This window comes from Perca flavescens, chromosome 2, assembly GCF_004354835.1.
Source record: "Perca flavescens isolate YP-PL-M2 chromosome 2, PFLA_1.0, whole genome shotgun sequence".
Classification (NCBI taxonomy): Eukaryota; Metazoa; Chordata; class Actinopteri; order Perciformes; family Percidae; genus Perca; species Perca flavescens.
In genome coordinates this window covers 18949785-18967086 of record NC_041332.1, presented here as the reverse complement: position 1 = coordinate 18967086, position 17302 = coordinate 18949785, and the positions used below count along the sequence as shown (strand labels likewise).

At 40.3% G+C, this 17302-nt stretch overlaps 1 protein-coding gene across 1 annotated transcript in view; it reads right to left on the bottom strand.

The window, feature by feature from the left end:
* The window catches only part of LOC114571504 (inactive rhomboid protein 2), a 35312-nt gene extending 19412 nt beyond the window's left edge, over positions 1–15900 (bottom strand). The window contains exon 1 of the mRNA XM_028602468.1: positions 15701–15900. The gene's annotated coding sequence lies outside the window, so the exon portion shown is untranslated. The remainder of the gene's footprint in view (positions 1–15700) is intronic.
* Positions 15901–17302: the final 1402 nt, after the last annotated feature.

Here is a 17302-nt window from a genome sequence, read left to right as displayed (position 1 = left end):
AATGCTATGCCTTCATGTGAACTGGATCTCTTGGGCAGGGTGAACAGATTTAACTAAGCTTAATACTCATCTAACAAGAAATAACAGCTATAAACAGCACTAAATGCTCAGATTTAGAAACTGTGTATCAAGTCTTTATTGTGGCACATTTGTGCATTGCAGAGGAACCACCCTTTTCCTTTATGGCCCCAATAATAAGTCAAAAACATTACAGTCTATCAAAACAAACAAGCAGCAGCTGGCTCTCCTCCAGTTAATTCTGCTAAAAAATATCACTGCCAACATCCCCTGCTTTTTGATTACCTTCATAGGCAATTTCTTAAGTGATCCTTAAAAGGCTCTGCATTCACTTCCAGCAGATGAGAAATGGTGTTATATCAAGGCTAGCGACCGTGTCTTGCTACACAGCGCTTAGGTCATTGATTTAAGTTAATGTAATTATAAGGGTAGCGGCGGGAGGAAAGGAAAGGGATGTGTCTGTCGGAATGTTTCACTGTGAATATGTGCCTAAAAAAATTAATAAAAAAGGCACACAAATAATTAAACAATATTACATTTATGGCATTGCCAACAATCCTCTGATCAGAAAGTGTAAGTGCTGACATTAGCGCTGTTAGTAGGGTTGCAAAATTCCGGGAATTTTCAAAGTTGGAAACTTTCCATAGGAATTAACAGAAATATATGGGAATTAATGGGAATAAACTGGATATTTTTAATATTGCTTGTTATAATACTGTTAGTCTATAACAGGGAACTTAAATGTAGTTGAAAAATCTGGTTGCCAACTGAATTTCAAATTCAAAATAAAGTCAGCTTCAATTTAGCTGACTAAATCAACCAGAAATCGATTCCCCACCACCTAAAGTACTTAACTTGGACCACTAATGAAAAAGCAACTGATACACCAGCTGTTAAGCTGTTTGGAGTGACACCCGATGACATCAGATGACAGCGATCAATAGTGCGCTCAAATCATCATGCATCCTCCAGGTGGTTGGTAATCCATTTCTTTTCCTCGGCTTTAACTGAAAACAGCCTTGCAATCATTTTTATTGATTGCATATAAAAATGGTGACCTAGTAGTTGAAGCTCCTTCTACATTCATTACAAGTTGCTCTGCATGATATCATCAGTTTATGACTGAAACACATTCAACACCCAACTATTAAAAAAAAAATACAGTACCAGTATGACAGTACCAGTAGGATGACTCCCAACAAGATCACTATATCTTACAGTCAGTGTTTACAAACACAATCACTGTGTGTGTGTGTGTGTGTGTGTGTGTGTGTGTGTGTGTGTGTGTGTGTGTGTGTGTACAAATAAATCACATCTGCATTTTCATAACCAGTCCGTCTGTCTGCTCAGGGACCTAATAATATTCTTAAACTTACTTATCTGTCTCCCAGTCTTTACCAATCACAGCCAAAAGCGAAACAACCAGCCAGTCTATTCCTGGAGCTCAGAACGTCTCATAGCATTACACAAAATTTCCAGAGAAATTAAAGGCAATAGAAGACATATATCTACAATGACACAAGCCTTGGCCAACACATCCATTATGTCATTATGGTCTTGAAAGCCTTGAAGTTGTCCTGGAGTTGTGGTTTATAAAAATCAATGCGAGACCCTGGGTGTCTGCGGCAGGAATGGCAGCAGCAGGGAAATCTGACACCACCTCAGTCAATAGCCTAGTTTCCACTACTGAGCCAAGACACACTTAGACAGCGCTTTTACATATTGTTCATTTGCCTCCAGCCCGCTCCCCCAAAACAGCATTTTTATAATGTCTTTATGCTAATGGGGGTGTATATTTCAATTTTGCTAACAGTGGTTTGAATGTGTGAGGAATACTTCAAGCTTGGCCAGAAAGCCAGATTCAGTCCTCTTGAAACAGAAAGAAGGCTACTGGCGATTTAGCCTGTGGTTTAGTGGAGTAGTGGGTAGGGGCTGGAACCCACCCACTTAGATAATGAATTAGCTAGGAATTTGGCTAATGGACAGAGTGCTCAAGAGGCGGGGAGACTGCTGCTGACAACAGTCTATCAATGTAGACAGGCAGTTGATAGGATCCACATAACTAATGGGAATGGACAACAAATTGTATTCTCCAGAGGAAAAATAACAGAGCTAGAACCCTAACCCTTACATTTAGCCAGCAGCACCTTAATGTGTGACCTAGAGCACTTTTAAGAGAGGTGGACAATTATTTATTTTTAATCACATAAATGTGCCTGCATCCTGTCTTATCTGCAAGGAGAAATTTGCCATTCTGTAGAAAGTCTCAAGTTGCATTACTCTACTCAACTTACACAGCTAGGTACGGCGAAAAAGACAAAGAGGAGTTGCTTAGAGTGTATATTGCTAAAATGTAATGTTGAAATACACAAACAATCAAAAAAAATGGAGTTTGTTTTTTTCAGTGTTCGAGCAGCCCCCCTAAAGAGAGAACAAAGTGGCCAGTGGCCTCCAGGAAATTAAGGTTGAGACTAGGCTCCGATACTGCCTAAAACGCTGGTATCGGTATCGGGAAGTGCTGGAGTTTATGCACCGATCCGATACCATGTAATAAAGCCCTAAAGAAAATCTATGTTAAAGTAGTTTATTTATGTTCTTTTTCCGGTATAACTGACTGTCAAACCTCATAATAAAAGAAAGTTCTGTGGCATTCATTGTTTGTTTTAACCAAGTCAAAATCATATCACATCCATACAGGGATAGTAGTATACAGCTGTTAAAACGTAATAAAATATATATGACACACTGGTATTGGATCAGTACTCGGTATCGGCCGATAAGCAAGTTCAGGTATCAGAATCGGTATCGGGAAGCAAAAAAAATGGTATCGGACCATCTCTAGTTGAGACCCCTGATATAGAACATGGAGAGGAATTCAATAAACAGCATGCAACTCCATCATGAGTGAGTGTGTATAAATAGTATCTACAGTAATCATTTTACAGTAGGCTACTTATTGCTGAACTACTTATATTCAGATTTGCTTAATAACATAAGCAGTGTTGACAAATTATACAAAAATGATTAGAAGGCTCCACAACACATGCAGAAACACGACAATGACACACTGGTGTTTAGCAGCAAGCCTGTTCTGACTGTTGATGCCACCAACAGGAAAAATATCTTAAGAATAAGTTCAGTTATTTTTAAGGAGTCCATGAATGATTTCCCTCAGCTGTGTCTAGGAATGTTAGTACGTCAGCAAGCAGCAGCACCATAAGGGCATGGACCATGTCTTTCTAATTCCATCCGTGTACTTGCTCCCTCGTACCAACCACATCTAGCTAATGTGATGGTTGATTTTCAAATGTAACAAATGGGTTTTGGGCAAATCACATACAGAATGTTACGCTCCACTTGTGCTTTCTATAAACATGGATGAAATGACAAGAAATTCAAGACTGAAGTCAAAACTGAAGTCAAATCAAGTCAAGCTTGCTAAGAAGACAATGAAAAGCTACAAAAAAAAGGGGTAAAAATAGGGGAAACATTCGAGAACACAATGACTCCCCATCCACTCCATGTGTCAAGTGAACTTGTCAACTCACTCACTGCTGTCTCAGATCCCAATGAGTCATGTGTCAATGCAAGGAAGGGGCATATCCACAATGACATCATCCACAGCTAATGTCATCACATGACATGGAAAGAACAATTTCCACCAAGTGCCTTTTTAGCGTCTAACAAGTCACTGGTTCAACTAAACAGTTCATCACTTGACCATTAATCAGGGGGAACTGTACTGACAATGTGTGTCCCTTGTGTTTGGTGAAATCACGTGTGCCTCTGAGAGTGTCACCATGGTTCAGTCTCTTCCCCCCCTGGGAGAGGCTTGCCCGGGGAATGTGTTTGTTAGTGTTCCCGTTTTACTGACGCTCAGGGCAGTGGGATCCGCTGTGAACCTGGAGACAGGCTGGACTGTGCTCAGTCACTCCAGAGCTGTATAGTTCTGAATACATGTAACAGGTTGCAATTGCAGTCAGGACAATGTGTCCCCTATCTCATAAAGCCCATACATAACCCACATGTAGGGGTGTAGGGAAGATATCTGGTTTCATTTTTTGCCACACTCACTCTGCGCAGCATGGGCCTAAGCACACTTAGGTCGTGTTCACACCACCTGCAGCGGTCTGCAGGCGGTCCGACAAAAACGTAAGTCTTTCCATTCATTTTAAAATGGGGGTAGTGCGTTTAGTCTGCGATGGTAACAGATTCAACTGTTGGTGAAATGCAACCAGACCTCACCCTGCAGTGGCCACTGTGTGGGTTTGTGTACTTCCCCCTTAAAAACATACTACTGTGTGTGTCGTCACGTTGACTCCGCCCCGTCCAGTCTGAGGCACGGAAGCAACATGAAGAAGAACTCAAACACTGAGCAACTGAGCAACAGGAGCAGCTTGTACAAAAGAAAAGCGCAGCGTCAATCGTTTGGACACATTTTGGCTTCAGTAAAGACGACACTGATGTAATAAGTTTATAATATATACAAATATACCAAGGATACAAGTGGGATTTTCCAGGCTTGGCTATATGCTCATTAACATGAGCTTGAATGTGCTTGTATTGTTTGACAATTAACAGAGTTATAATAGTGCAGTGTTTTCCCTAACTTTGTGGAAAAACCCTGATAGTGTAGAAACACATGCTGACTGTAAAACACCCAGATATAATGAGTAGGTAGAACTACAGTCCCTCATACCTTTAGTTTATAGTATAAAAACATCAACTATGCCTACTTCCAAAGCAACCAAACAGTTTCACCCGCTGTATATTTTCGGCATTCTTCTCACATCTGAGCCAAGGGAATTGTTGAGAAACTACACTATGCGCCTCCACAGGAAAGCTCAAAGCTTGTTGATGCTGCTTACTGTGTGGAGAAAACAGTGAGTCTCACTGAACTAGTGTTGTGTGTGCCAAGCTATGTCTCTTTTTGTACTTTTCCATTTTAAGATTTTACATGGCTCGCCAGAGCAACTTGTACTAGGCCAGAAAGCTTCAAATCTACTTCATGAGTGCAGTCCGGCAGTGCGCGTTTAACATGTCACATCGTGGTGCTTCGGACTTGTGAGAATGTGTGATAATTGAGACCTCACCTCAGACAACATCGCACAACCTCCTTCCTTTTTCGCAGAAACTTGAGGTTTAGGCCTATACTTATTCACACTTTCTACAGTAGTCATGAACATTTACCTCAACATAATTGTGTGCTATACACAGTCTGATACTATTGCTTTTTTTTCTTTCTTTTTAGGGCATTCATTATACAGCCACTGGAGAGTGACAGGAAAGGGAAGAGAGGAATAGAGAGGGGACGACACGCAGCTAAATCAAACCGAGGCCGCTGCCAAGGACTCGGCCTGCATGGTGCGCACACTTTACACTTTGAGATTAGCATTATGAATAAGTCTGTAATCTCTACTCAGTGCATACCTAAAGCGGAAATAGCTGTTTTGGCTGGTGATGTAATTGGAGCTAAAAGAGGAACTGGCCCTCAGAAGTCTTCTTCTTCTTCTTCTTCTTCTTCTTAATAATATAATATAATAAACCTCTAACTGGATTAATATGTGTGAAGTGTTTTAAATGCATTGAGCATTGTAAATGTCTCTTAAAACACCAGGAGAGCACATTTATCCATGGATAAGATGCAAGATAACTTCACACATGAATTACTCTGTGGCTTACAGAACAGGTGTGATTAAAATGATAAAGCCTCAGTGCAACGAGGAGTGGGGGATAAATATTAGTGGGAATTATAACATGTTTCATTAAGACGAAAGACAGCCTTGAGGGTTAACATGAGTACAAGTAAAGATGTTCAGACAATGTTCGCATCCTCACAGAGTCTGTGTCTCGCACAGCCAGTAAGTGTGTGGACAACTGCGTCAAGTGCTAATTTGTACGTGGGAGTTGACCACACTAACAGTGTGATCTAGAATAGTAACATGAGGAGATATTGCGTATACACTTCCAGTCAGTTTCCCTTTCTCATTGAAAATGGCATAGACGTTGAATCATCTGATTAGACACCTGTATAAAACAACTCGTCAAAAGCCCTATTCGCACAGGACTAGTATTACCAGGGGACATCGATTTTACTGACATTATCTCCCGGATAGGACGTCAAGGCTCTGTCAAAACATCAACAATCATTTGTAATTGCCAACGGCCATCGTCATCTCAACCCTAAAATCACAAAATTCTGGTTCGCACAACTGTAACTATAAAATGAAAGTGCGTTTTGCCGCCTTGTCATCTTTACTAGTTAACAGCTAACTACAGAGTACAGACTAAGAAAATAGCTCAAAGGTTACAATAGGTGTTTGGTCAATATTTGCTCCCTATCAGGATGTGCTACTTAGGAGGTTCTGCACATGCATAGTAGCATTATTTAATTGGGGATTTGGTCCATTAAAAAATGTTGCTACCCTAACCCTGAAATCTTAAATAAAGACATTATAATAGAGTATCAAAATATGCTCTAGTTAACTATTCAAATATGAATCCATGCAAACAGCAACTCATTTTCTTTCCCGTTTCCTAGAGGTGTGACGAGATCTCGCGATATTAAAACGTGACGATATTTCTCGTCGAGGTGAAAAGTTGTCTCGCGATAGCAGTACACAAGTGCAGACCAGCAGCTAGTATGGAGTCTGGCTTTGACCTCGAACTTAGCATAGAAGATTAAACTTTTGCAGAGTTTGTCTGTGTAACCAAGCATTGGAAACGTTAGAGGATACCTGAAGCTCTCATTGAAGTTTTCTTTAAAATAGTGTTAAAGTCTCGTCTCTTAAACCTAGTGCACAACCCGTAATTTGTTTTTTGTACAAAGAAGGCTTTCTTATATGATGATTTAATTTAGCGCGCGGCAGGTCAGGGCCGGAGCAGGTCACGCCACGCCACATCACGTTGGCTACAAGCCAAAAAACTAAACAAAGGATGAGGGATAGAGGAATAATTTCAACAGCTGGAAGTATTGTCATTATACAAAGGCTTTGAACCGAGTAGGAACATCGCTGACATCAAACATGTCACTGTGAGCAGAAGAGCAGCGTCCCTCTCCTTTCTCTTTTTCATTAATGTATACCTACAGTGGGGAGAACAAGTATTTGATACACTGCCGATTTTGCAGGTTTTCCCACTTACAAAGCATGTAGAAGTCTGTAATTTTTATCATAGGTACTCTTCAACTGTGAGTGACGGAATCTAAAACCAAAATCCAGAAAATCACATTGTATGATTTTTAAGGAATTAATTTGCATTTTATTCAGAAAAGCAGAACTTAATATTTGGTACAGAAACCTTTGTTTGCAATTACAGAGATCATATGTTTCCTGTAGTTCAGGTCTGGAGATTGGCTAGGCCACTCCAGGACCTTGAGATGCTTCTTACGGAGCCACTCCTTAGTTGCCCTGGCTGTGTGTTTCGGGTTGTTGTCATGCTGGAAGACCACTACCCATCTTCAATGCTCTTACTGAGGGAAGGAGGTTGTGTGCCAAGATCTCGCGATACATGGCCCCATCCATCCTCCCCTCAATACGGTGCAGTTGTCCTGTACCCTTTGCAGAAAAGCATCCCCAAAGAATAATGTTTCCACCTCCATGCTTCACGGTTGGGATTGTGTTCTTGTGGTTGTACTCATCCTTCTTCTTCCTCCAAACACGGCGAGTGGAGTTTAGACCAAAAAGCTCTATTTTTGTCTCATCAGACGACATGACCTTCTCCCATTCCTCCTCTGGATCATCCAGATGGTCATTGGCAAACTTCAGACGGGCCTGGACATGCACTGGCTTGAGCAGGGGGACCTTGCGTGCGCTGCAGGATTTTAATCCATGACGGCGTAGTGTGTTACTAATGGTTTTCTTTGAGATTGTGGTCCCAGCTCTCTTCAGGTCGTTGACCAGGTCCTGCCGTGTAGTTCTGGGTTGATCCCTCACCTTCTTCATGATCATTGATGCCCCACGAGGTGAGATCTTGCATGGAGCCCCAGACCGAGGGAGATTGACCGTCATCTTGAACTTCTTCCATTTTCTAATAATTGCGCCAACAGTTGTTGCCTTCTCACCAAGCTGCTTGCCTATTGTCCTGTAGCCCATCCCAGCCTTGTGCAGGTCTACAATTTTATCCCAGATGTCCTTACACAGCTCTCTGGTCTTGGCAATAGTGGAGAGGTTGGAGTCTGTTTGATTGAGTGTGTGGACAGGTGTCTTTTATACAGGTAACGAGTTCAAACCGGTGCAGTTAATACAGATAATGAGTGGAGAACAGGAGGGCTTCTTAAAGAAAAACTAACAGGTCTGTGAGAGCCAGAATTCTTACTGGTTGGTAGGTGATCAAATACTTATGTCATGCAATAAAATGCAAATTAATTATTTAAAACTCATACAATGTGATTTTCTGAATTTTTGTTTTAGATTCCGTCTCTCACAGTTGAAGTGTACCTAAGATAAAAATTACAGACCTCTACGTGCTTTGTAAGTGGGAAAACCTGCAAAATTGGCAGTGTATCAAATATTTGTTCTCCCCACTGTATGTGAAACACGACAGAAAACTTAATAGGCCTATGTAAATGTGCGATAATCTTCGTAACATACAGCCTGAATGCAGAATGTTTGCAGTTCTGCAGTCTGGCTGATGTTGAGGTTAATTATTGTTTCAATAAAGTAGAATGAGTTTTAAAAAGGAGCTGGCAGGTTGTGCGTGTCTCGAAAGTATAAATTAAATATTATTACTTTTTAAGGAGTAGAGACTAACATATAGGGCTGCCACCTCTTAGTCGATTAGTCGACTAATCGGTCGTTTTGGACTTAGTCGACTAAGATTTCTTTAGTCGATTAGTCATTTTTTATGCTTATTCATGTTTAATTACTTATTTCCAAGAAACTTCTGAGCACATTTATGGTAAACACAAGATTTAAAGTGGTGCTTTTGCAGGATTAATTGTAGGGAAACTCAGTTTTACAGATGGTTAATTAACTACATTTATATTGTGCTTTTCTAGTCTTAACCACCTCTCAAAGCGCACAGCTCTATCAATTAAATCAACTAACCGATTAGTCGACAAAATCGTATAAGTGTTAGTCGACTAAGAATTTCTTTAGTTGAGGACAGCCCTACTAACATATTACACTTCCTGAGTAATTTGCCCAACACTGCTCGTCACACCCTATTGTTTCCATGTTTAACAAACTGAGTTTTCCTAATAAAGCCTCTCCGTCTCAACAAACTGCACTGTTGGACAAGTCCCATGCTGTAAATGAAAGACCAGAAAGGACTGTGTGTGAAAGAGCTTAATATGGACAGGGGGCCAGCAGTCAGCTGGCACAATGCCTTAAAAATGAAGAGGAACACTCTGCTTTAACAAGACCTTTTTAAAAGACAACCAAACCTTTGATGGCATCAATGAAATGACATCCTCTTGATAAACTTCCTATACGTTAGGTGGACAACAGGTTTGGTTTGGTCTGCCTGCACTCTTGCGATGTGTGTGGGGTTCAAACTGATCATGACTAAGCAGCAGATTAATCAGTTGAATTCTACTGAAGGTGTGGGAGTCAGAGAGTGTGAGAGTTTCAGTGGTAGTGTCTGTGTCTGTGTGTCTGTGTGTGTGTGTGCGCAACAATCAAAACTGCCTCCTCATTTCTCACTTCCAACCACAAGATCTCTTGATGATGACTCTCTAAACAAAACCTTGGTTCTTTACCATTATCCATATTTGGCTGATAATAGCACTTTAGTGCCTCAAACAAATCAATAGTTCCATTTTAAAACTATTAGAAGACAAGTTATTTAAAAGGAACACGCAGATTTATTGGGAATTTAGCTTATTCACCGTAACCCCCAGAGTAAGACAAGTCGATACATACCCTTCTCATCTCCGTGCGTGCTGTAACGCTGTCTGACGGTTCCAGCATTAGCTTAGCCTAGCACAGATCCTGCAGGTAACTGGTTCCAACTAGCCTACTGCTCCGAATTGTGACAAAAGTGACAAAATAACGCCAACATGTTCCTATTTACATGTTGTGATTTGTATAGTCACAGCGTGTACAAAAAACCATGTAACATGAGACACAGCCATCTTCTAACAGTAAACAAACCGGGAACTATATTCTCAGACAGGCTTGCTGCGAGCATATCACTCCGCCCAAGTACTATATTCTTCCACCTGAGAATATAGTTCCAGGTTTGTTTACAGTTAGAAGACGGCTGTGTCTCATGTTACGTTGTTTTTTACCGCGCGCGTCACTCTACAAATCACAACATGTAAATAGGAACATATTGGTGTTATTTTGTCACTTATTCGGAGCAGTAGGATTACTGGAACCATTCACCTGATGTTCTGTGCTGGGCTGATGCCGCTGGAGCCGTCAGACAGCCTTACAGCACGCACTGAGATGAGAAGGGTATGTATTGACTTGTCTAACTCTGGGGGTTACGGTGAATAAGCTAAATTCCCAATAAGTCGGCGTGTTCCTTTAAGTTCACTATCGAGGTATCTTGTTTGAAAAAGGACTTCGGCTTCAACCTAATCATTTCAGAGACCAACACATTTGAACTATTTTCTGCATGTATCTGCATGCCCAAACACGCATAACAGGGAGCTACTGTGCAATAACGAACAGCCTTGGTCCCTGTCCAAGAGTTCCTCACAATTCTCAAGATGTTTCCTAAATGACTAGTATTAATACAGCGTGCATTCTGTACACATAAAACAAGGTATTGCTACCCTATTGTGTTTTTCTCTCCATCACTGGGCCAACAAGTGCGTGCATGTGTTTATGTTGCAATGTGTCACCCAAAACAGCTAACTTCTAAAAAGGGTTTTGTAAGACATTTTTGTCTACTCATGGATTTTGAAAGAAACGGAAAAGGAAAATGAGCAGTTTCGGTGCCACAATAAATGTAAATAGTGGATCATACACAACCTACCCTCTGCACCACTGAGAGATTTCCAGCAAAGCTACAGTTTTCACGGAAATCCTTTTAAGGTTTATGAGTCTTTGGGTTTCAAAGCATTTCCGGTGTGTCCCAAGATAACGTGTCATGCACCGTGGAACGACGGTTGGCATGGGAGCAAGGTGCTTTTTTCTCCACCGGCCAAATGACTAGTCAATGTTTAAATTTTACCAGCCACCCAATAGATTACAAATTGCTTTTTTGGCTGGTGAGTGAAGCACGTCTACTAGCCATTTGCATATTTAACAGCATTTGGCTGGTAAATGGTGCTAATATTCCAACAGCCTAGCCAGCAGCTCGATGCTCCTCGATACGGTTACTAAAGTGGGTTGTTATTATAAAAGGAGAAAGGCACGCTGTTTGGGCGCGTTATGGAAATATGATCTTATCTGAAAACAGATAAGATCAAGAGGGAAGTAATGGCAGGATGTAACTGTGACACTGACCGACTGGAAGACCCTGAATGCAAGTGGAAAAGCCAAGGGGTTTCCAAACTACAAAGTACAGTATTAAAATTAGATATATTCTTCAGGCACCAAATTCTTCTTAGATAAAAAGAACTGTGGTACAGTGTTGATGGGGAGGTAACAATGAAGAAACGGAAACCTCAAATGTAGGGCTGCACAACGTATCGTTTTTTTTTTATTTATTTTTTTTATTGTCATTGCAAGATCAACTGAAGCAATAAACACATTGCGAAAGGCTGCAACATATCGCGGAAGACACTCAGATTCTTTGTGTTAGTTGAAAGAAAAGATCAGTAGAAACTGCACTTTAAAATGTAACTGTCACTTTTTTTAGTGGTGCCTTTTATGTCAATTCAATGTTCAATTTCTTCAATAAAATAATGTTGGAAATTATTTCCTTTCATTTTATTTTAAATTCAACAAGCAACTTGTTGTATTTTAGCAGAATACTGAAAGCAGTAGAAAGGCAGAACTGAGTACAGTTTAATGTAACCTTAATTGTGATATTTGGGGCTGTCCCTAATGATTATTTTTGTCATCGATTAGTTGATGAATCCAACGATTAATTTGCATATTAACTAATAAAGATTTTTGAACTGAACTTTGGAGAATCAGTACTTAAGTACTTGACATAAAACTTAAAATGGCTATGACATGGATTTATTTCATCACAGGAGTAATATGCAGTTAAGATGATCACTGGCAAATGTATTTTTGCATCAGTGTGGGGCAAGGAAAATAATTAAAACGCAGGGCTCCAAGTGGCCTGACGTTTATACTTGGGCGCTGATATGTGCGTCGATCTCTTTAATAGCAGGGCCGGCATGTGTGTGTGGAGTGTGTTGTAGAACGAGTGAGAAGGTGATTAGCTTTGGGGCGAGTACCACTGATGACGACTGATGTGTGCATACATTAGGGCTGGACCCTAATATTCAAATATTCGTTCGGTGGGTTGGTATTCGATTTTAAAATTTGACATTCGAATATTCGTTTTTTTTTTTGGTTTATTTATTTTCTGCATTTATCTCTCGTTCACACTCCAGTCCAGTTGGTGGCGGTAATGCACATTTAAGTTGGTTTGCCAACCGCCAATAAACTACAAAGAAGAAGAAGAGACTGTCGGTACACGATGACGCCTTTTATATATGTCAATGGATGACGCCCACTTCGAGCATTTAGCAAGCTGGGCAGAGAAGCTAGCGGCGATAAAAAGTGCGGAAATGGAAAACTGTTTCCCGTTTTTCCGTTGTGATTCGGCCAGAAACTTCAACATTGTGAGGCGAAGAGATCGTTTTGGAATATAAAGCTTGGATATTACATTTCTTTGGACTCTTGGGGATTTATGAAAATCAAGTTTTGGCCAAAATACCACTCTGTTGCTGACAGGACAACGACAACTGGTATGCATGCACTCTTGGCGGCGCAGATTACAGCTGAGTTGTTTTATTTTCTTTTACTTTGTAACAGTTGTGTACATGGCTGTATATTTTGAAGATTTAATGCTTTAAAGTTATAAAAAAGAAAAAGAAAAAAAAGTGATCTCTAATTTAAGCAATTATAGATATTGGAATAAACGCTACTACAGTTAGCCATCTCATTCAAATATTTCTTTTTCTGTGAAGTGAATTAATCCCTCACATTTTCATAAAGGCATAAAAAAAAAAAATGGTTTGGTTCCGGTTTGTTGTCTGTTGAGTTCATGGGTCTATGGGGAATTTATTTTATTTTTTTCCCCAGTGGCAGCAAGGGATAAGTAGGATTTTTTTTTTGCCTTTACAGTAGCAATGGATACTCAATATTTTCATAACATAGCCTACCTGTTACTACATGTACAGTTGTCGCTTAATAAATTGAAAACATGTACTGTAATTCACGTGCATATTAAGTAGCCACGCGTATTTGTTTTGGTCTTATAATACAGCCACAGGTTTACCGCTCCAGCGGAGGGGATGGTTCGTTTAGACAGCAGCTACGTTTACAAGAGTTTTTCCAAAAAAAATCAAGATTCGTTGCAAACTTAGAAACAGACTACAAACTGACATCTTTCATTTTAGCTTGTTTGTAAAGTCGCTATTTGCAGAGTAGAGCTTTGTTTGCACAGCGCAGTGAACAAGAGTGGACAGCGCATGAAGAGCAGACTGAAATATCGGTTTCTACATGTTTAAATTTGCCTGTAGAACAGGTAGGTGGGTATTGATAAATATTGACTCTTTAATCATGGAGGGTTTATTGTAGGCTTCTTACAGTTAACGAGTGTACCGTTAGTTCATCTGCGCCAGCGGAAGTAAATAATGTATAAGCTGTAGCTATCGTTTCCAGCCAGTTACATGTCCTGCGTGAAGTAACGCAGACACCTCGGCTCTGCTGTGTGTGTGTGTGTGTGTGTGTGTGTGTGTGTGTGTGTGTGTGTGTGTTTGTGCGCGTGCGTGCATCGCTGTTCAGAATCCCGTCTATCTTCCATAATGCAACGCTTGTATCCAAATGAATTGTGTTGTGAAGTTGTCATTAGCTTCACTGCTGTTAGCCACCTCCAATGAGCCCCAGGGACTTGCTGTAACGTTAGAGCACTCTAAAGGGTGTTTACCTTTCATTTGATCGTGTTTGCTTGCTACGTTGCCATCCTGTTGAACGACATTAAACACAACATATAGTTCATGAGTGGTTTCATCTGCCCTGTCTGACGTGTTGAAGCTCCCCGGCGGCGCAGTAGCGCTGTAGCTGGCCGAGATTCCTGCCTTTATTAGAGATAATAATATGTTCAGCCCCCTCTCTCCGAAGCTTCGAATATTCGATGCTCATTACTACCGAAGCTTCGAAGCTCAAAAAATGGTATTCGGACCAGCCCTAGCATACATACAGTAACTTTAGATCATGTAGGGGGTTCATTTTAACTGTTCACTTGAAGCACTTACCTGAAAAATGAACTGTAATGTTAAAACTGATCTGTATACATTAACACTGCTTTTGAATTTGTCTTAATGTTTCCCATGATGTAGTTATCTTATAAGACATTCAATGGCAGTGTGTGACTGGCACCTTCGGTCTTCACCTCCATTGGTGTCGAGAGTAACTAGAATAAAATACTGCTCTCGCTGTAGAACAAAACAATGAAAAAATTCTGTGATAATTATTACAATGATAATTTTGTCCACATCGCCCACGTTAGTAGCTACTTTGTGCGTAATTTCTGTATTAATCACATGTTGGTAGAGCAAGTATCTACAAGTCAGTGGTGGTTGAAAACATTTCTAGTGGGTAAAAAGTACTCTGCACTGGCACCTGAACTTACTATACCACACTGTAACCAACAACAACCCATCATCCAACACACCTGCAATAACTGGTAGCAACCACAAACACATTTTCACCCAGTTTAATGACTGACAATTCCAATGAATTATATAGTGAGTTTGCTAAACAGGTGTTTTCATTTTTATGATAAGGTCTCCTACACAAATTTCTGAGACTTACCAAAATCTGATAACGCTTATCCTCAACAGACACTTCTAAGAACTGCTAGTAGACAAAACCGGTACAGAATTGTGTAACTCTGCAGTAGGTGGAGAGGCAACTGTGAGAACTGCGACACTATGAACACAACAGCTGCAAATGAATGACTGTCTAGGTTACAGTTTAGTCATCACCACTGTGTAAATATTGTTTTTTGAAGATAAGCTAACCGACACTAGAATGGTAAAAAAAAAAAAAAAAAAAAAAAAAACCTCCTTTCTATTAGCTAGGTAACTTGACAACATGTGGTTTATTTTCGTCATAATTCAGATGAAAATTAGTTTCAGATACGGTCATTCTACGTTAAACGCACCCTCCTGCATTCTTTGACAAACAAATGGGAGGGGTGTAACAACAAATGAATTGTCGGCACATGGCGACTACAGCTAATTAACTTCACAGGGATAACTGGATGACATTTGAGGAATGGTATTCGTATGTATTTGTCCCGGCGGGTAACGTTAGAGCAACAAAGGGCTTGTCGAGGCACGCTTTCAGCGGCTCCGCTCGTCTAAGCTAACATTTGTTTTTTTTTGTCCTTTAAAATAAGCGTTGGTTCCCACCTTATGTTGAAAGTTGCTTTAACATTTATGCGAGTACTTATGCACGGTCATTTTGAGATATTTCATATGTTTTCATTTTAAAAACTCGATAATGACCGTTGACACAAACGCTTTAAGTTAACGTTAACTTTTAACGGCTTTAACGTTCCAAAAACAATCGTAAAGTGTAAAGAGTCTCGTTCCACTCACCTCCAAGACGGAACAATGGGATATTGTTCATTAGCAGAGGGTATATATGTCCGAGATGAAACAATACTGTAAGCTACTGTCCGCCAGTGTGTCACTACTTCCCTCTTTCTCTCTTCCAACAACTGCAGTTCCACGGAGGAGCAGGGGGCGGAGTTACAACTTATCGTAGCCACAGAGTTGAGGAGCTTTGGGCCGACCCTCCAGCGGGCAGCGTGTAGAAACTACGATAGTGATTATCTCCTGCTCTGCATACTAAGCTGCACGTTTGTGTTAATTTCATGTAGTTGATACATTATGGTTTACATCTTAAAATGTTAATAGCTAATGCCCACACTATATTTGTTTTTATTACTATGCAACTTTAAGGAATTCTCTAGAAAGAAATTACCTTGTATGCACAGCAGGGTTACTTATAGCACGTGTCTCATAATGTATAGAAGCAAAGAAAGGCCATAATAATGTTGTATAGGCCTAAGCCACTTATAATATTAAGAAATATAACCACTAACGTTACAGAGTACTCAGATGTTAGTTTAAATTTTATTATTTTAAATGTTGGTGTCTGAATTTCACCAATCAAATTTAAGCAACTTCATTTGATCTGACCGGATATACATTTTTAGATACAAATGTATGTATGTATATATATATATATTGAGCACTTCTGAAACTTTGAACACATACACACACACACACACACACACACACACACACACACACACACGTTGACATTGCACAGCTTGAAAGTGTTGGAAAAAAAATCTGATGCATTTATTGAACTTAAAGGGGTACTCCAGCAATTCAGTAGTACCCTTCCACAAAGTTGGAAGAACAAAGAATGGTCAAAATTGATGCAGCAGATGGAGAGATATCCTGACCCTAGTATGGGTCAAGCCCAAACAATCCTGGATCCTACAGTTCCATTAATCCATCTCAACAGTGCCTAACCCCTAATTGATAACTTTCTGGCTTTCTATAAAAGTCTCCAGCCCAGTCAAAGTTACTTTATTTTCTCAGACTTTAGAAAGCTCCTTCAGACTTGCACAACTATGTTCACAGCCTGAAAAGCACTAATCGTGACTAGTAAACTGATCTATGTCTGCTATACCACTGACACTTTTTTACATAGTTCTATTTGCTCTATTCTTTTACTGAACTCTTCTGCAGCAGGATCCAGTGTCATCTAGGCCAGTGGTTCCCAACCTGGGGCCGGGCACCCCCAGGGGGGGCGGCAAAGATCACAGGGGGGGCGCGAGTCTTTATCTGGTTTGAGGTTGAGGTAAAAAAAAAAAATTTGCACATGTTAAACAAATTATGATAATACACTAGAATATATAATGTATACAAAAGTCTGTATAAAAACTATATATTCTGTTGTATCCTCGTTTTTCCTGCTGCCACGGCATCACTATTTTATGAATGAAACATGGCGGAGAAACGTCACAGTGCTGATAACTGCTCTGTATCAAAAAAGAAAGTAAGGCTCTATTTCCAGAGTTACCTCAACTTCGGTTTTGGGGGGGGGGGCTCGGCTTTTCTTAGGCATGAGTAGGGGGGGCCAAGGAAAAAAGGTTGGGAACCACTGATCTAGGCTGAAAGTTG